Below are 20,943 nucleotides of genomic sequence, written 5' to 3' on the forward strand. Positions count from 1 at the left end.
GTGATTTTTAGCAAATTGATCTTTGATTGAAAACAAATAATACCTTCGTAATCTTACTTTTCACGGCTACCTCTATCACCCCTTTTGCTTTGGCCGTAACGTTACCCAACACCCTGTACAGGGTGATAAAAAAGCGCCCATGCTTTCATCATGTTATACTTGATTCTTTCCTGAGCCCAAAATTGGAAACCAAAACGAAGTTTGTGCTTTTTTAACTGAGATAGAAGCTTTTTTATAAACCATCAAACCATCAAACAATTTCAGGTTAGCTATAGGCTCTTGGGTCTAGGGTAGAAAGAGTTGTCCCATAATGTTGAAATTTTGCACACATGTTTTCCTTGGCCTCAATATACCGTAAAAAAAAATCAACCCCAAATTCCAAAATATAAGGGTGGCATGTTAGGGTTGGGGGTTGAAAAGAAGAAAAAGTTGAGTTTTTTATTTTTTTTTTGAACTCTTCAAGTGCTCCGAAGCCCTTATGTCAAATTTGGCGTTTCTAGGGGGATTATGGGACTTACAATAAATTAATTAAAATTTAACGAAATTATCAAAATTATGGATAAGGACTTGATTTGTAACGGATAAACTAGCTCAAAAATTTTGAAAAAATTCACGAACACATTGGAGATCAAAACAAACTAGAAAAAAAAATGCCATAAATTTTGCCCTTTATTAAGGGGGTGCATTGGGGTGAAGGGGTTGTTTTTTTTAAGAAAACAAAAATGTAATTACCACATGTTTTCGACGTCAGCCAAAGGCATCTAATCTGAAAATCTCGTATTTTTTGTTCAAAGTTTAAAATTTATCCAGATAAGGGGGTTTTGTAAAAGCGCATCCTGGAACTCGGCAGCGATAAACAAGTGTCAAGTTTACTTCGATAAAAACGTTCAAAAATTCTGAAAAAATTCAGGTGTGCTAGGTTGATTAAACTGATAACGAAAAAAAATACTCCACAATTTTAGGCCTTCAAGAAAGGGGTGAAATGGGGTGAGGGGTGGTTTTTTTCAACCAAATTAAAAAAGTTACTTGCACGTTATTTTGGTTTCTACTAACAGAATCCTCCTCTAAAATTTCATATTTTTTTCTCAAAACTTTGTTTCAACCCCAAAAGTGGACTTGGAAAATAAATCTCCGGAAACCGGCCGCCTGTGGGCTGTTGGGTCTAGCCCTGTTAGAGACGTCAGAAAATTATGAAAAAAATCAGGTGTGTTAGGTTGCTTGAACTGATGAAGAAAAAAAATAGACCACAATTTTAGGCTTCCAGGAAAGGGGTGAAATGGGGTGAGGGGTAGCTTTTTTCAACTAAATTGAAAAAGTAACTAGCAGGTTATTTTGCTTTTTAATGCCAGGATCTTCCTACAAAATTTTGTAATTTTTCACCCAACTTTGTTTCAACCCCAAGAGTGGACTTTGAAAATAAATCTTCCGAAACCGGCCGCCTATAGGCTATTGGGTCTAGCCCTGTTAGAGTGGTTCGAAAATTCTGAAAAAATTCAGGTGTGCTAGGATGTCTGAGTTAATAAAGAAAAAAAATACTCCACAATTTTAGGCCTCCAGGAAGAGGGTGAAATGGGGCGAGGGGTAGTTTTTTTCAACTAAATTCAACACGAAAAAATGGGGTAGAATTCTACAAATTTAGTGTTTTTCCAAAAGTAAACAACCAAAAAAGTTCCAAAAAACTTAGAAAATGCCTTGTTTTTAAACACCCCAAAATGGCTTTCTATTTTTGGACCAGGGCATTTGGCGTCTTAAAAATCACGGCAGAATCCTACAAATTTAGCTGTTTGCCCAAAAGCAAACAACCGAAAAAGGGCTAAAACCTCTCAAAAAGCATTAATTTTTATGCACCCCAAAAGTAGCCAAATATCTGTAGATGGCTTTTTATTTCTGGACCAAACCATTTGGCGCATGCAAAAAAAAAAGGGAAAAACAACACCAAATCAAGGAGAGTTGGTACCGGGACATTTGGCGTTTTAAAAACTGGGGAGAATCTTACAAATTCCGCTGTTTCCTCAAAAGTAAACAATCGAAAAAGACCTAAAATCATCAATTTTTCTGCGCCCCAAAAATCTATAGACCATCAGAAATTGGACACATGATAAAACCATTTAAAACCTTACAAAATCCGTTGTTTTTAGACATCCCAAAATAGCTTTTTATTTCTGGACCAAGCCAATTGGAATCATTGAAAAAGAGACAAAAAACTTATTCAAATTTATGAGGTTTTAGAACCCTCCAAATGGATTTTTATTCCTGGATCAGGACGTTAGAGCACTTACAAAATTCACCCCAAAATGGCTTTTCATTTATGGATCAGGATAATAACTGGTAAAATAAAATAAAAAATTGAACAGGTCTAAAATTGGAATAAAAAATATTGTTAAACAAAAATTAAAGAAATTAAAACTATACATATATCTCTGACTATATTACCAAGTTTGTCATCTAATAAGATTTGGTAAAATCTCTCAACGTCTGTAACATATTCTGGTTTCCCTAAATTTATCTCTACCAAATGTGCCCCATAAAATAATATACGTTAATCCCGATTCATTGATGAATATTGCTTATTTTCCATACTTTGTCTTCTTCGTTTACATGGATTGCTTTATCTGTTTTTTCATAACATCCTAGTTTAGACCAGCACAGTTAAGACACTTTTAAAAACCTAGTAAATTCTTCTTCTACAATCCGATCTATTTTTACAGCATTTCCTCTTTCACGACACCATTTATAGGTATGTATCTATCGAAGAGAAACATCGGCACGACCATCAATTCTGAATCCACAGGACAGGTCATTGTTGTTCGATATTACTGTAAGTCGATGGAAGACTCTCAAAACCGAGGAAAAAAATCAAAAACTATCTATTAAACTCATTTCAGAGACCCAGAATATTGTGCATTTCATTTCCTGACCAAGGTGGTTTGGGTAACAAACGAACCTTTAAAACCCATCAGATCGGCTTCCAGTTACTAAAAGTCCAATATTAAAAAAAAAGGAGGCTTTTCAATTTTACTAAAACAATATAAACTTTGTAATTCATGTTTTATTATAACTATGACTATAGAAAATATATTTTCAAAACAAAACCAAAACCGAAATAATACAGATTTAGGTGATCGAAACTAAAATCAACTTGCCCCTAACCTTAAAAATACACTTTGAATTAAGTATTACTAAACTTAAAAATATACTGAATTAAAACTAAAAATTAGCCGCAATTACATTTTTTTCTCTGCTATGTTTCGAGAGACGAATTGCTCTTTCGCAAAATAGATTAATGATTTCTTCACCCCTAGTATTAACAGCTATATCAATGCCATTTTCTAGCGATGGCTCTGCCGGAATGTTGTGATCATCTAGAACAGCTCTAATATCCTCCTTTCGGAGGCACATCACAGATGCTTTCTTTTCAGAATCTACATGCATTCCCATAATAAGAGAAAGAGAAGGATGTGTAGGACGATCATTAAAATATTTCGCCATTGTGAAGACATTGAAGTAGTGATTTTCAAAAACTTGTTTTACTGCATCTTTTACAGCATGTGGATCACATTTTAATTCGATTATAATCCCAGATTTACCATTATTCAGCATTATATCAATTTTGGTTCTATAATTTGGGATGATTTTTTTCATTTCCAAAGAGAAATCCGTTGTGAGTACATGTCAATGTAATTATACTCTGTAATGTTGCCTCATTTAGTGGATCGATAATTTTTGACTGTTGAAGTAGACGGGTTACAGTACTTCGAAAATTTGCTAATTCTTTATTGAACTCTGTTAATGAGCCATCTTTTTCACAGAGACTGACAAGTTCAGAAAATGATTTTGAACAATCCTTGGACAAATTTTCGTTAATACCATATTTAATAAAAAAATAGTTTCGTAGCCTCGTTGTCAATTCCTGAATTAACTCGCCGTTAGGTATTTTGAGTTTTGAATCAGCATATGTTAAGTATTCAAGAGATATAAAAAACCTAACAATAATGTGTTCGTCACAACGCAAATTCGCATCAGCTAATATCCCATGCAACGATTGCAGATCACTTAATTCTAACGGTCCCAGTTTCAAATCTTGCATATCTATCGCACTTTGTAGTAGGCTAGTCAACAAGTTAGGCACGACATCCTCATGGAATAGGTTATACATCTTGTGAATGTAACCATATTGTTGCCAATAATTTTGCAAAGCATGTTCTCCCAGATCTAAATTCTCCAGAAAACTCACAACCGATTGAGGATTACATAGTCGTTCCTTGTCCCCATTGTAGTATCCATTATATTTGGCTTTCGCTTTTGTCCTCAACCCCTCCTCTACTTCAAACCGATCAAACAGCATATCGACTTCATCTTCAGAAAACCCATAGTAATCCTGGCACAGATTGGGGGTTCCGAATTGTAGTCGTTCCAAGTTACCCAATACGCTGGAAATCGTTATACTAGCAATATCTAAAATTCCTGTCATAAACACTCCTTGAAAGAGGTCAGGAACTCCTTTTAAAGCATTTCCAATAGCTCCAATGGCGAATGAAGCAACTTCCGTTAGGTCGTTCAACTTGGCATCTACCAGATTGTACAATGCATTTGAAACAATCGAGTCATACTCGTCAACAAGCAGGAAAACTTTTTTTTTATGAAACATATTCAGATAAACTACCAAGTCTTGCAACCCCTCCTTTACACGTTTTTCTGGAATTTCTTCGTAGGCACGTTGGTTACACCATTGTCTGCAAATATCTTTTTGATAATCTTCCAACGGTGACACTGTGGATTTGTAAAGGTACTTGTGTTGCTCAAAAGCGCAATGTATAGCTAGTCTACACACATTCACTGCATCAGATTGATTTCTGATGGGATCACAACATTGAAAATTCAGTGTGATAATCGGATATTGCCCGAAATGAGTTGTTACAAAGTTCTTATTCCGCTGGTCCATAATTTTTAACTTAAACCTTGCTGAATTGAACAGTTTATAGTTGACCTTTTCTTCCAAAACCGTTGTTTTCTCTATTCCATTTTCATCTACTTCCAGTTCCAAGAATCGTTGGAGCATAGTTAAGTTTACAGTTTTTCCAAACCGACGCGGTGCTGCATAAAGTATCACAGGAAAGTCAGATTGAAGAATTGTAAAAATCAACCCACTTTTATCAACAAAGCTATCACAATTCAGAACATCTTCAAATACCGGTGAAAGGGTACATTTTCTCCCGGTCGGATGGTCCCCCATAATAAACAAAGAAGAGTAACTACCTGTAACAATGATGAAAACCAAGAATTAATGTTGGTCACAATAAATAGCAAAATACAAACAAATTGGAAGCATGATAGACAGGCCAGAGTGAATTTAACAATCGTTGTATTTTGAATTAACCCTTTAACTTATAATTTATCTGTAATAATTTCATAAGTTTGAGTAAGTATAATATGCAACTTTTACGGACATTATGAGTCAATGGATTAATGGCAAAATTCAAAATAGAATTTTTTATGCGCAAAAAAAGCAGCCATTGTGCAACGTATTGCATGCAAGTTTTTTTGATACGAGTGATTCTTAAGATTCTTAAAATCAAAGGAATTATACGAATCTGATGAATCACCAAGAAGATAGAATAAATTTGATTCCTTGATTATATTAATGATTTTCTACGTTTTTAACATTAGTGGTAAAATGGAGGGCGTTTGACAGCCCAAATTGTAAAAAATAAATTATAAATGTGGGCAATATCAAAGAAAGCAAGATTGTCGCGGAGTATGACACACTGTTAACAAACACACCAACAATTCAAAAAGTTTTAAATCTTTTATACGGAGCAGAAAAAATTAAACCCTTAGGTATAGAGGTAGCAAAGAATATTAATCAAGTAAGGTAAGTATGGCTATAGCGTAATTTTGTCATTGAATATCTCAAACTGTGTTCATTGGTAAAGTGTATTGAGAATTGTGAGTAAATAAAAATAAACTCCACAAATGCTGTGAGCTTGGTGGCTTGTACTCTAGCAGGTGTAAAAAACTAACATTTCTTTGTTGTCATTTTTTCTAATTTCTAATTCAGATAAATTTTCTAATAAATTAAAGAATGACGAATACAGAAAGTAAAATTGTTGCAGAGTATTACACACCATTAAAAACAAGACAGCCATCTGAACTCCAACAATTTAAAAATAGTTACAAATCTTTTACTCTTGATAAAAAGCTAAATATACCAAAAAATATCAATGAAGTAACTCAAATGAAAAATCGTAATTTTGCTATTGAATATCTCAATTCGACTATAAATAAAAAACTAACAAAGACAGAATTTTGCAAATCTAAAAATATTTCTAGAAATTCCCTAAATATGGGATTAAATTCAGTTGGAATTCAGATTGCATGTAAGACGAGAACAAATGAGAACAAACAATAATAATAATCATAATAATAATAATTTATTGACGCCACTAATAGCCATTACATAATCATACATTTAACATTTAACAAATAACCAGAAAGAACACAACATAACATAACATTACAACATTGTTTTTAACTTAGACTTAAAAATTTCAATTGAGTTATACCGAAACAAATCAATATCTGCATCATTGCAAGACTGCAATAGTATATTCATTGGAGAAAACTTAACATAATTTTGTTTAAAAATCTTAATGTGAAAACTTTTACATTAAAACGCCCTCTCTTCAAATTTGGATAGTTCAACCTTAAGCCTCATTTCCATGGTTCGTTCTAGAGAGAAACAAATTCGATTTACGATGGAATTTGCGTTATTGCACCATATTTTGCGGTCGGAAAATTTGCAAATCCTATTGCACCCTTGGTTTACAATCCTCTGCTTCAATTTGGGCGGACAAGCTGGTTGAAACGCCGAACCACCAGACGGACTGCTACATTTGATAATAACCAGCAGGTTTAATTACTCCAATTCTTTCAATTTGAACACTAAATAACACATATAAATGTGGTTTAATTTTAATAAAGATGTCGATAAATGTAGATGAACCTATCATTGTATGGAAACAGACGAGAATGAATGCAGGTAGGTACACTGGCGGCCTTTTGAATTTTCTCTATTGAATAAGTATCGTTAGTCTTTTTATCATTGAACGTAAAAAATTAAAGCAAAATTGTTTTTCTTGTATTTTTAATAAAACATGGAATAATACAGTATTTAATTAAATTACATAATCCAACAATAAAAAAATTAAAATTATTGAAATTACTTTTTATCAAGCAATAAGAATGCACTAATATCGAATTGCAGCACCATTTTGTTCAATCGCCTGCTCATTGACTCAACACTACCTTCAGTTATTGCATTCCATGCTTGCTGAATTCCTGCCCACAATTCATCCGCGTTTCTAGGAATGATGTTCAATTCTCTAATTTTTTTTACAATTAAACTCCATATGTTTTCGATTGGGTTTAAGTCAGGACTTCGCGACGGCCAATCTAATACTTCAATATTATTGGTCCGTATCCACTCTTGCACTATCCGGCTGGTGTGGATAGGACAGTTATCCTGTTGAAAAATGTAATTTCTATTGCCAAATCTTTCAGTGACGGTTGGTAACATGGTGTTTTCTAATATGTTCTGGTAAACAGCACCAGTAAGTCTTCCGTTGATTCTTACACATGTCCCACTACCATCAGCGCTAATCCAGGCCCATACATTCACTGAAAATCTTCCGCAGTTGTTTATTTTATGCGTATATTTTTTGTTATATCTTTGATTTCTCGGTCTAGCCGAACTCTACCATCATAAAAAGATTTAAAAACCTTTTCGTCTGAAAATGCTACTCTGTTCCAAAAGTCTACACCTTCATTCAAGTACTGAAGAGCAAATCCGACTCTGTTTTCCTTATGCGCCTCAGTTAAAAATGGCTTTCTAGCTGCCGCCCTATTAGCCAAACCTGCTGCTTTAATTCTTTTTCTAGCGGTTCTTACAGAACCTGGAAAATTAGTTTCTTGGCGAGCTTTTACAGCACTTGAAAAAGGCTCCTGGTCGATGTGGTCCACCAAGGCTGCATCTTCCACGTTGGTCGAAATTTTTGGTCTGCCAGGAATTCTAGCACGTGCCACTGTATGCTGTAATCTCCACTTCTTTATGATTTTTGAAATGCAGCTGTGGCTAACGTTTAGGTCTCTTGCAATTCGTCTTAAGCTCCAACCTTCTTCTAATTTACTGATGGCTCGTACTTTTGCTGCTTCTGTAAGGTTTCGAGGCATATTTTTATAAAATTTTTATTTTTATAAAATTGACAAGCTTGACAAGTAACCAACGTTTTTACATTAGAAAAATTTTGGTGTTTCCAAACTAAAGGCCGCCAGTGTATGTTTCTTATCTCTGTGAGTAGATTTACACTTTTGAAGTATATTTGATTGAAATGAAATATATTTTTGTGGATTTGGGCAGATTTATTACCTGAAGATTTGAATTTTTAATTTCGTTCTATGAATTGAATTTTCTGGATTTTAATGAAAGTTGAATGAAAATGCCTATTCCAAATTCTGCAACCATTTTACTTTGCTCTAGTTGTGAAAAACGAAACAATTTTTAGAGTTTAGATTGGAATTTTCAAAATAAGAACGGTATGTCATTCAAGGTCCTACGGCGACCAATGAGAGACAGCGGAGAAGTTAAAGTAGTGTCACGTCTTGACGGGGTCTTTCAATCATGACACAGTTTTAGGAGTGTTTATCGTTTTATTCCTAACTTTTCCTACTAACTACATTGATAAACACTAGAATATAATAAACTCAAAAATAATTACAATATATCGGTAGGGGTTGGCATTGTCCCACTAGATCACAACTCACTCGCTACCTTAATAACCCCTACTACTACTGGCTAACTACTCTTTGTACGTCGCCCATGTCACCTCGTTTCCACAAGATGACTTTGCTAGTCCTTGGTTTTAGAGTGCTAGCTAAGCCACTTGCGAAAACCCGGTGCAACGTACAAAGGTAGTTAACCTGTTGGTCGTCGCATTTATCATTAACTGCTGATCTTTTAAAAATTGTCGTTCTGACAATTAACTTATTGCCTAAAGCTTAACTATATTATCCTAACCATTTACATCTCTATCTTATGCCTAATCTCCTCTTCTGTCCCGCATTTCCCTCATGTCCGGAAACGTTGACTCTTTACATCCTGCCACTAGCTTCGACTAGAAGAACAAAGCTGAACTTCCTCACACCTCGGAGTGGAACTCTTTCAACTGCACTGACGGGTCCTTCTAGGTGTGAAAACTTGTACTGCTCTGGAGTGAGGCTTTACCTTAGTTTCTCTTGGGTTATACGTTTTCCTTGACCATTTAGGAGCTCTTACTCAAAAGGATCTTGCTTAGGTTTTCAGGAAAGTTGCGTGGTTACAGGATTCTCAATAAGGGTGAGGTTAAGTAAACAGGGAAAAAGAATGGTCGATCTCTTTGTCCTCGCCGCTTCTTCGGCACCATGTATCAACTCAAGTAGGATTGAGCTCAAGCCGTCCCTTCCAAATCACGCAGTTTCTTCTCGGTTCCGTTGAGTGGTCACTCTGCCTCCACTTCGCCTTCCGGTTCTTTGGTGGCACTCCTGGAAGTGTGATGTTCCTTCTAGCCTACCAGTAGGACAGTCGGTCTTGTCGTGACATCTCAGACGGTCCATCGGTGATGGGGACAAACAAAAGACAACAATTACAAACTAATAGATTTAACTCCTAATCTAACCTTACAAGCTAGTTACAAATTACTCTGACGTTTACATGGATTATCTTACTCTAAAATGCTAACAACAAAAATGCGAACATGACATTGTTGTTTTCTAGCCGACCTTCACCTTTCGATCAGCTGTGTCATTAAGCGCGTTACCCATATTTGTCAACCCGAATAAAATTTAAAGCTCCCCTCTTTTATTTTTTGTCAAAAAAAGTTTCCCGTTTTTCCCTCTTTTCTTTGTGCCTGTCTGCTTACCTTAATTTAATCTCTTTCTTCTTCGCTCAAATTCCTCGGTGAGTAGAATGTAATATTGGCACTCTGCCCCTTTGCTAATCCGAGTAGGGTCTCCTTCCCTATCTCCACATGGCACGTGCTCTGCGTTACCCTACTGTCTTCCTCTGGCAGTCTTTGGGACCTATCCTTCCGGGGAGGGTAACTGTCTTCTTCATACTTCTTTTTACAAATCTTGATTCCTTTGATTCATGCTTTCTCCTACAAATGAGTTTAGTAATTTAATAATCAAAAATTTTGAAAAAAGTCAAACTTTAGACGTCTAATTAGAAGATCTAAATTTGACCCATAGATGACACCACTTTCAAAACTAAAAATTTGTGGGATATTTAAAAACAACGTAGTTTTTGCGAAATTCTGAAATTTTTAATATCAAAAACACGACCTGCTGTATATTTACGACCTGTGCATTCGTGCAGTTCAACTGTTTCTCCGCACATGCTTTGGAAAGCGCCACTGCTCGGGCACTTTTGGGAATATTTTATCATATTGGGTTTATTACCAACATTGTTTTTGACATTTCAAATTTGAAGTTTGAATTTTCAAATTATTACACGTTGTTTGTTGCTTTTTCAAGTTTTCGTTGTGTGCTCTGTTTACGATCGTTACTTTATTACACTTTTGTGTTTTTTGTAGCTTTCAAAAGTCAAAACACTTACTAACCCCAAAATTTAATTTGTCAACAATGTCAAAAGCGCCCGAGCAGTGGCGCCCTCCTCGGCCAAAAAAGGCGTTTTTTTGGAAACATTCTTGATACGAGGAAATGAGATTATGCACAGGCCGTAGATATACAGCAGGTCGTGATCAAAAACTTTAAATTTGACTTAAAGATAGTGCCAGTACAATTCTGTACTTTTTGAATTTAATTTTGAAGTCTAAAGTTTGCCACTTTGAAAGTCAAGAGGTGAATTTGGAACAAAAATTAAAATTTCGACATAATTTTACAAGTTTTGATTTTTAAGGTTCTAAATCTGACACAGAGAACGCTATTTTATATTCAAAATTTTGGATCTTTAAAATCTCAAATTTGATTCAGAGATGACGCCACTTTCAAAAATCAAATTTGATCTAAATTTTTCAAAAAGTTTTTGGTAGAATTATTTATTTTAAAATTCCAAATTTGACACCGAGATGGCAATGCTTTTTAAATTTAAGCGGGAAATTTACAATTCTGTAAGTTATGATATCCAAAGTTTTAAATTTGACTCAGACAAGATAAAGGCTACTTTTAAAACTCAAAATTTGTAAAAAAACTTATTTTTTTGACATAACTGGGAGTATGGAAACTTACAACTTTCACAGAGATGTTGGTAGCCTTGAATGTCAACCGATGACTGACTGTACGACGCGTCATTCTAGTACTACCAAAGGTACTCACTTATTTATGACGAAGATTTTGATGAAGAGTTTGTCATCAACAAGAACTAAAAAAAGAAAAACGCGGAGACGATCTTCTTCATTTTATCGTAGCTGAAATGTGTCGGACTTTGACCACGTCTTCAGTTTTCGTTAAGAAGCGTCTTCATGAGCACTACTATTAGTCTTTTTCAGGAGAACAAACTAAATTTCCATCTCCCCACACATCAGGAGAAACGTTTCTTTGATGTACTTGATCTTTCGGAAAATCTCTCAATTTGCAGGATGACAACTCATATGCGGTAAATCCAGGATTTTTACAAAAACGGGCGTCAAGTAAAAGTATCTCAACATCAACAAGCTAATTGAGCTCAAACTCTTGACGATCAAGTTTTTGGTGGATATCTTCCGTCAAAACTCCAGAAAAAGCGTCGGTCGTTGAAAAAAACACAACGTGCTTCAAAATGGCAAGTTTTCGGCCGAAGCGTGAAGAGGGACTTGAAAATGTCGTAAAGCATTCGACATTATACTCAAAAATTACAAACGATAAAAAATTGGAATTTCAAGAACAAAAAATATTCTCATTTTTATAACTCTTCCGGTTATATCGGAGGCAGTAGAGAACTTGCGCATTTAAAAATGAAACATTCTTGGATCCTATTAGTATGTACAACATATTCATAAAACCTGGGTTATGGGAGGGAAGGAAGAAGGGAACCAAAAACACCTACCGTCAGAATAATTTCAGCTTGGGCCAATATTTAAGGCTTAAATTGGCGTTAAAAAGGAAAGTAATCATAACCAGTTCTACTTTGAGGAATAATTTGAGCATTTTATTGGTTATAAGGTCTATTCCGGGGACTGTTCTGGTTTAAAAAGCATTATTTCTTCCTTGATTTCGTTGGGGCTCTTTATGTTGTGTGCATATGTTGTGGAATGTACAGTGTTTTCTGCGGGGATAAAAACATTGACCAATTTTCCTGGTTGGTGGTATTTCAGCCCGCCTGAAGAGATGTTACCAAAATTCCTAAAACCAATTTGTCTATTTATGCTGCATATTTAAGATATTTTGCACATACCTCTGAAGATCATAGTTCATCAGGATAACAACTACTACAATGTATACTTCAAATTACCAGTGTAAGTAACTTAGTAGTCTGTCTTTGTCATAGAAATTGTTCCAGTTCTGTACGTAATCGAATATGTCTTTTTGGTCCTCATCTCTGACTGTTAAATCTGCGCCTTTGCAATACAAATACCTCACGTTTCTTAAACAACCGTTTTTACCAGCGACGAGTAAAGGCGTTTGTCCGTTCCTATTGCAAGCATTGAGATCAAAACTTCGCTTTAGTAAAAAGTCTATTATCTCAAAGTTTGCATCATTTGTTTGTGATGCACTGTGTAAAGCAGTGTTCCCATCATTATCATCAATTGTCAAGTCAGCGTTTAGGCGATAAAGATAAGCAAAGTTCTCAAAGCATCCAACTTCACAAGCTATGTTAATTGCAGTGCGACCTTGCTTAGTGCGAGCGTCGATGTTTATACCCAGTTTTAGTAAGAAATCCATTATTTGAATGTTTCCACGTTTAGAAGATGCTGCGAAGTGTAACGGTGTATAGCCGCAATCATCAACGATTGTAAAGTCAGCGTTGTGGCTGTGCAGAAATTGCACATTTCTGTAGCAACCATTCCAACAAGCATAGTGTAATGGGGTCTGACCATATTTGTTGAGAGCATTAAGGTGGAGACCTTTGTCCATTAAAGATTTCGCTACTTCAAAATTATTATTTTCTATTTGCATTAAGAAATGGAAAACCGTACAATTTTGGATGTCTAAAATTGTCACATCTGCTTGGTTTTCTATTAAGATTTTAGCGCTTTGAAGAAAACCTCTTTTGCTTGCGAGATGAAGTGCAGTTTTCCCTTCTTTATTTTGAGCGTTGACGTTGACTCCTTTTGTTATCAATAATTTTAACATTTCTGTGTTCTCTTCCTCACTTTCCATTAGATAGTGCAATGACGTGTTGCCCATCTCATCTTGAATAGTTACATCCATTCCATTTTCGATCAAAATTTTAGCGCTTTCACAAAAACCTCTTTGGATTGCGAGATGAAGTGCAGTTTTCCCTTCTTTATTTTGAGCGTTGACGTTGACTCCTTTTGTTATCAATAATTTTAACATTTCTATGTTCTCTTCCTCACTTTCCATTAGATAGTGCAATGACGTGTTGCCCATCTCATTTTTAATAGTAATATCCATTCCATTTTCGATCAAAATTTTAGCGCTTTCACAAAAACCTCTTTCGATTGCGAGATGAAGTGCAGTTTTCCCTTCTTTATTTTGAGCGTTGACGTTGACTCCTTTCGTTATCAATAATTTTAACATTTCTGTGTTTTCTTTCCGACTTTGCATTTGATAGTAAAATAGACTTTTCTCAATTCGCATTAGATAGTGCAATGGCGTGTTGTCCATTTCATCTTGAATAGTAACATCCATTCCATTTTCGATCAAAATTTTAGCGCTTTCACAAAAACCTCTTTTGCTTGCGAGATGAAGTGCAGTTTTCCCTTCTTTATTTTGAGCGTTGACGTTGACTCCTTTCGTTATCAATAATTTTAACATTTCTGTGTTGTCTTCCTTACTATCCATTAGATAGTGCAATGGCGTGTTGTTCATCTCATCTTGAATAGTAACATCCATTCCATTTTCGATCAAAATTTTAGCGCTTTCACAAAAACCTCTTTCGATTGCGAGATGAAGTGCAGTTTTTCCTTCTTTATTTTGAGCGTTGACGTTGACTCCTTTCGTTATCAATAATTTTAACATTTTTGTGTTTTCTTTCCGACTTTGCATTAGATAGTGCAATGACGTGTTGCCCATCTCATCTTGAATAGTAACATCCATTCCATTTTCGATCAAAATTTTAGCGCTTTCACAAAAACCTCTTGCGATTGCGAGTTGAACTGCAGTTTTCCCTTCTTTATTTTGAGCGTTGACGTTGACTCCTTTCGTTATCAATAATTTTAACATTTCTGTGTTCTTTTCCTCACTCTCCATTAGATAGTGCAATGACGTGTTGCCCATCTCATCTTTAATAGTAACATTCATTCCATTTTCGATCAAAATTTTAGCGCTTTCACGAAAACCTCTTTTGCTTGCGAGATGAAGTGCAGTTTTCCCTTCTTTACTTTGAGCGTTGACGTTGACTCCTTTCGTTATCAATAATTTTAACATTCCTGTGTTCTCTTCCTTACTTTTCATTAGGTAGTGCAATGGTGTGTTGTTCATCTCATCTTGAATAGTAACATCCATTCCATTTTCGATCAAAATTTTAGCGCTTTCACGAAAACCTCTTTTGCTTGCGAAACGAAGTGCAGTTTTCCGTTCTTTATTTTGAGCGTTGACGTTGACTCCTTTCGTTATCAATAATTTTAACATTCCTGTGTTCTCTTCCTTACTTTTCATTAGGTAGTGCAATGGTGTGTTGTTCATCTCATCTTGAATAGTAACATCCATTCCATTTTCGATCAAGATTTTAGCGCTTTCACGAAAACCTCTTTTGCTTGCGAGATGAAGTGCAGTTTTCCCTTCTTTATTTTGAGCGTTGACGTTGACTCCTTTCGTCATCAATAATTTTAACATTCCTGTGTTCTCTTCCTTACTTTTCATTAGGTAGTGCAATGGTGTGTTGTTCATCTCATCTTGAATAGTAACATCCATTCCATTTTCGATCAAAATTTTAGCGCTTTCACAAAAACCTCTTTTGCTTGCGAGATGAAGTGCAGTTTTCCCTTCTTTATTTTGAGCGTTGACGTTGACTCCTTTCGTTATCAATAATTTTAACATTTCTGTGTTCTCTTCCTCACTTTTCATTAGATAGTGCAATGACGTGTTGCCCATCTCATCTTGAATAGTAACATCCATTCCATTTTCGATCAAAATTTTAGCGCTTTCAAAAAAACCTCTTTTGCTTGCGAGATGAAGTGCAGTTTTCCCTTCTTTATTTTGAGCGTTGACGTTGACTCCTTTCGTCATCAATAATTTTAACATTCCTGTGTTCTCTTCCTTACTTTTCATTAGGTAGTGCAATGGTGTGTTGTTCATCTCATCTTGAATAGTAACATCCATTCCATTTTCGATCAAAATTTTAGCGCTTTCACAAAAACCTCTTTTGCTTGCGAGATGAAGTGCAGTTTTCCCTTCTTTATTTTGAGCGTTGACGTTGACTCCTTTCGTTATCAATAATTTTAACATTTCTGTGTTCTCTTCCTCACTTTTCATTAGATAGTGCAATGACGTGTTGCCCATCTCATCTTGAATAGTAACATCCATTCCATTTTCGATCAAAATTTTAGCGCTTTCAAAAAAACTTCTTTTGCTTGCGAGATGAAGTGCAGTTTTCCCTTCTTTATTTTGAGCGTTGACGTTGACTCCTTTCGTCATCAATAATTTTAACATTCCTGTGTTCTCTGCCTTACTTTTCATTAGGTAGTGCAATGGTGTGTTGCCCATCTCATTTTTAATAGTAACATTCATTCCATTTTCGATCAAAATTTTAGCGCTTTTCCGAAAACCTCTTTTGCTTGCGAGATGAAGTGCAGTTTTCCCTTCTTTATTTTGAGCGTTGACGTTGACTCCTTTCGTTATCAATAATTTTAACATTCCTGTGTTCTCTTCCTTACTTTTCATTAGGTAGTGCAATGGTGTGTTGCCCATCTCATTTTTAATAGTAACATTCATTCCATTTTCGATCAAAATTTTAGCGCTTTCACAAAAACCTCTTTTGCTTGCGAGATGAAGTGCAGTTTTCCCTTCTTTATTTTGAGCGTTGACGTTGACTCCTTTCGTTATCAATAATTTTAACATTTCTGTGTTCTCTTCCTCACTTTTCATTAGATAGTGCAATGACGTGTTGCCCATCTCATCTTGAATAGTAACATCCATTCCATTTTCGATCAAAATTTTAGCGCTTTCAAAAAAACCTCTTGCGATTGCGAGTTGAAATGCAGTTTTCCCTTCTTTATTTTGAGCGTTGACGTTGACTCCTTTCGTTATCAATAATTTTAACATTTCTGTGTTCTTTTCCTCACTCTCCATTAGATAGTGCAATGACGTGTTGCCTATCTCATCTTTAACAGTAACATTTATTCCATTTTCGATCAAAATTTTGGCATTACTAGAACGATTTTTGAGTGCCAGATGAAGTGCAGTTTGACCTTTAGCATTTTGAGCTTTGATGTCGACGTCATAGTTTTGTACCATTTTCATCACTTCTTCATTAAGATTTTGCTGTTTCACCAAATGATGCAGAATTGTGTTTCCACCACTGCACTGTGCTCCCTTTTGCATCAACATGTCAAACATGTCGTAGCGTCCGCAATAAGAAGCAAGATCTAGAGGATTGTAGTCATCGTCATATTCCATAAACATGTTGTTTATATTTCTGTCTTTTATTTTGTCTAATATGATTTCAACTATTTCGATATTTTGTTTTCTCTCTTTGGTGCAATCATTTGTGCAACCTTTAATGGCCACGTGCAACAAATAGCCGTTGAAATAATTCATAAATAATTGATTACCAACCAATTTTGGGTTTTCTTGTGTCATTTGCTTAAACAAATTGATGTAACCTAACACCGATACATAAATTGCGAAACTTGCAATTTTAAAGCTATGTAAATGAATGCTTTTGGATATTTCTTTATATGTCAAAATGTCTATCTCAATAAATCTCACTATCGGATATAAACTCCCTCGATAAAGTGAATATTCCAAACAATCAAACTGAAATAAATTGTCTCGTTGATGCACATCTTTCAATTCTTTAGCCAACACATCAACCATATTCATATAGAGACTTGTTGCACGTTCCACTTCATCTAGTTCGAAACGGTCTGGCAAATTGAAAAAATTAAAGAAATTGCCGTAAGTGCAAGCTAAATGAAAAGCTAGTCTACCGCCTTCGTCTTTGTCGTCACACTTTGTGGGGGCGAGTTTTTCAATTTCGTCTAGATTTTGATAAATAACAGCCAAATGCAGAGGATTATTTTCAGCCATCATCATGTCGAAGATTTTCCTGAAGTTGTCATATCTTGGTGTGAAAAACACGTCTTTTAAAAGTATGACTTTCTCTCTGTTCTTCCTTAACCAAGTACACGCGAAATATTCGGCAAAAGTTTGATGCTGAAATATTACCACATCTTCAAAGAAAAAGTTTCTTTTACTTAAGTCGCTATTAACATTTTTAACAATTCCCATTTTATCTCCTTGTTCTTTGATCGTGCTTAAAAAATCTTTGGTTTTGGTTACGTCTATTTGTAGTCTCTTAAAATCGTCATAATTCAAACATGATACCAATGCTGGGATTTCGTACTGTTCCAAATCATGTTCAAAATTCATCCCGAGCTGACTTTGAAGACTCCTGTCAATACCAAGTTTCTCATGTTTTATTTGGTCTTTGCTTTCAAAAAATAACTTATACATTCTCGTCAATACAAACATGTTTTGTCCTTCAACTTCAAACGCATTAGTGTTATGCAGAAATATTTCACTGAGAATGTGCAGCTGCAGTGGAATTCCAAGCAACTGACGACTGTTGTTGACGTCCACACTTTTGAAAACGGCACTGATGATCTCTTTTATTTGCTCCTTTTCGTACCGTGTTTGCAGTCTTTCGTGTAAATACTGTTCCTGCTGTTCTTCACTTAGTTCTTGAATTTCTATGGGTTCGACATTTAGAGTGTGACTCAGTTTTTCGCGTAAGTTTTCTCGCGATGAGATCCAGATGTTTAGACCATTTTTGTGCATATGTTGAGCGCATTTTAGAACAAGATCAACATATTTACTGTCGACTTCGTCTAAACCATCCAGGAATATGTGAACTTTGTTTCGCTTGATTAAAACTTGTCGAATTTGTTTGGTGACGACGTCTTCCGACTGACCAAACATCAAAATTTCGTTTGAAATGCGGTCTAACTGATTATCTAATTTGGTCCCTTCGTATTTTGCAAAAAGTCGATTGCAGTTAATTAAACTGACATAAAACGCCCATGAATCAGACGGACATTTGTTGTTTAAAACATTCATCATTCTCGATTTGCCCATTCCAGGCGCCGCACAGAAAACATTCAAATTGTTGTTAAGATTATCTAAAATGTTTTCTTCCTGCACAATCTTTTTCGTTCTAGGAAAGTGAACACTTCTAGAAACGTGATATTCTGGAAGTTCTTCGTGTTTCTGCCCTATAAGACAACACTTCTCCTGAGACATTTCAAACAGTTCCTTTGTTTTTATATGTTGAGCCATCTCTTGATCGATGTTGACGAATTCCTGGAGAGACAGTTCGGATCTTCCTTGGAGTGAAATCATAAAATTCTCCATGATCTGAAGGCAAATATTTTTAAGGATCGATTTTCTAGTCAAATCCTCTAAACTCTCAAAAATGTCCCATTCCTTAAAATCAGCTTTGGTCACATTTCCAATTAGAAGAATTTTCTTCCCATGCAATTGTGGTTTGAGAAACTTTAACACGGACTGGACAATTTTTTCGTTTTCTTCGTTCACTTCAACCACAAGTGGTGCCTTTTCGAGAAGCCATGACACTCTCGATGGTGTAGACGCATCTTTTTTCGACAAGGCAAACTTTTTCGTGCACTTAGTAAACTCATCATTTTTCTCTACGTGCCATGGAAGTTTAATAAATTTATTTTCAACGATAGTAAGTTCAAAGTGCATGATAGCCTTCTTAAGGTTTTGCGTCTTGTCGTTGGCATTTTCGGGCGAAAGCTGTTGAATGTAAGGTGAAAATGCTAGTTCACTTAGTTTCGCAACAAAATCTCGTTTGGTCAAAACGTAATTTTGAGTCCACCATTTGTATAGAAAGTGACTCAACTCGGCGTACAACTCACAGAAAACAAGACCATTCAATTCTTCTTTAAGCTTAGTTTCAGCGGTTTTAAAATCAAACTGTTGCGACAAAAGGTAAAATTGAAAATCTGCTTTTTTCAATTCTAAAACTGTGTTTTCTAATCGTTTCGAGGTATTCAATAAAATATTTTCGTCATCTAATTTGCACGGTCGAACTTGAATTCCTCCTGACAAAATTGTGTCGCTTTTTACATCGACTTTATTGTTGGTATAAAGAATGAAAACATCGCCATCTTTTTTATCTGTAATTTTAGAAATAGAATCCAAGTATTTTTGCGCTTGAAAATCTTTTTTTGTCTCGAAATGTTTCTTTTCCAAAACTTGAGCCTTGTCTTTATGTTTCAGTTGTAGTAAAAATCTTCGTTTCAACCCATTTTTAAAAATAACTTTCATTTCAATATCATCAAAATTTCCGCAGTTCACTTTGTTTGAAGTCATCTCAAAGTCTTCGACGTCACTGTTGGTACTTAATTTTAGAGCGTAAATTCCACACATTAGAATCTTGAAATCCTTCCCGGAATCCATTGTTCCGGTTCGCTTTTTAAACGTTTGAAACTAAAAGAAATACCAAAAGTTGTATTTATTTTGCTTAAATTTTTGGTTTAAAATGTTATTAGATTTTTGGAAATCATGTTTTTACTGCACTAATACTTACATTTTCTGTAACGGGAGCAGTGTACGTATTTCCTGAGGGAATGTGCGTCTGCGATGACTTTCGAATTTTGACAGTTTTGACGACCTAATAATGAAAAATAGTTATTAATAGTTATTATATAAAAAACAAGTTTAATAAAAAAACAATTAATAGTCGAAATGTTTTAACGCCCGATCACAATAAACAAATCTGATTTGTCAAACATTATTAAAAAAAATTAAAAATGCTTGGGTTTAATAGACGGTTAAATGTTTTAAAGTTGGGTTTTTTATATTGAACGTTCAAATAAAAAGCGGATCGAAGTCACCATGCTTTTGTCCGCATGGAAGTATGTCGTTGATCTTAGGGGGCGTCCATAAATTACGTGAGGTGTTTTTAACAAAAATTTGACCCCCCCTCCTTCTCTGGTGAGATGTCGTAAGATTTTATTCAACCCCCTCCCCATCCCCCAATCTCACGCGAGATTTTTCAAAATGTGTGTTTCTTAATAATAATTAATAAATAAATAAATAATAACTTTTAAATATTATTAAGCCGGGACTGGTCGAAGTGACCAAAGTAAGCGCTGCGGTAAACCAGATGGTTTATAGTGGGCAGCTTTTACCATGGCGTACCTGACTTTTAGAGTCGAATATTATCTTATTGCACTCATAATGTGGAGGGTGTAAACAGACTATTGTGTCCGAAAATTAAAATTTACGACATCTCCAAGTAGGTAGAAAAATGTGGACCCGTGCCTCTTCCAGGTATTAGCGCGGAGGCTCAAGATGATTGTTGATCCCTTCACCGTGTTTTTTTTTAATGAGGTTGATAAGCTTTTAATTTTTGTTTATTAATTTAAATTTTAAACAAGTTAAAAAATCGAGGGCTATCAAGTTTTTAAAATTTTACAACGAAAAAATGTCATCATTTTAATGTTGGAACGTGTATTTTACATAATTATAAAGAATTTTCGAATCCTAACACAAATACATATAAGTAATTCAAAATGTAATTATCAACATAATGCTTCTGAA

At 35.1% G+C, this 20,943-nt stretch overlaps 1 long non-coding RNA gene and 1 pseudogene across 1 annotated transcript in view; both read right to left on the minus strand.

Annotated features, from left to right (window-relative positions):
- Window positions 1-20,943, minus strand: part of LOC148176626 (uncharacterized) — a 58,150-nt gene that overhangs the window by 18,056 nt on the left and 19,151 nt on the right. The gene's annotated exons all lie outside the window — the stretch shown is intronic.
- On the minus strand, window positions 3,092-5,247 carry LOC148176627 (uncharacterized; annotated as a pseudogene).

Source organism: Gnatocerus cornutus, chromosome 4 (genome assembly GCF_029298725.1).
Source record: "Gnatocerus cornutus isolate USDA-ARS CGAHR chromosome 4, icGnaCorn1.1, whole genome shotgun sequence".
Taxonomy (NCBI): Eukaryota; Metazoa; Arthropoda; class Insecta; order Coleoptera; family Tenebrionidae; genus Gnatocerus; species Gnatocerus cornutus.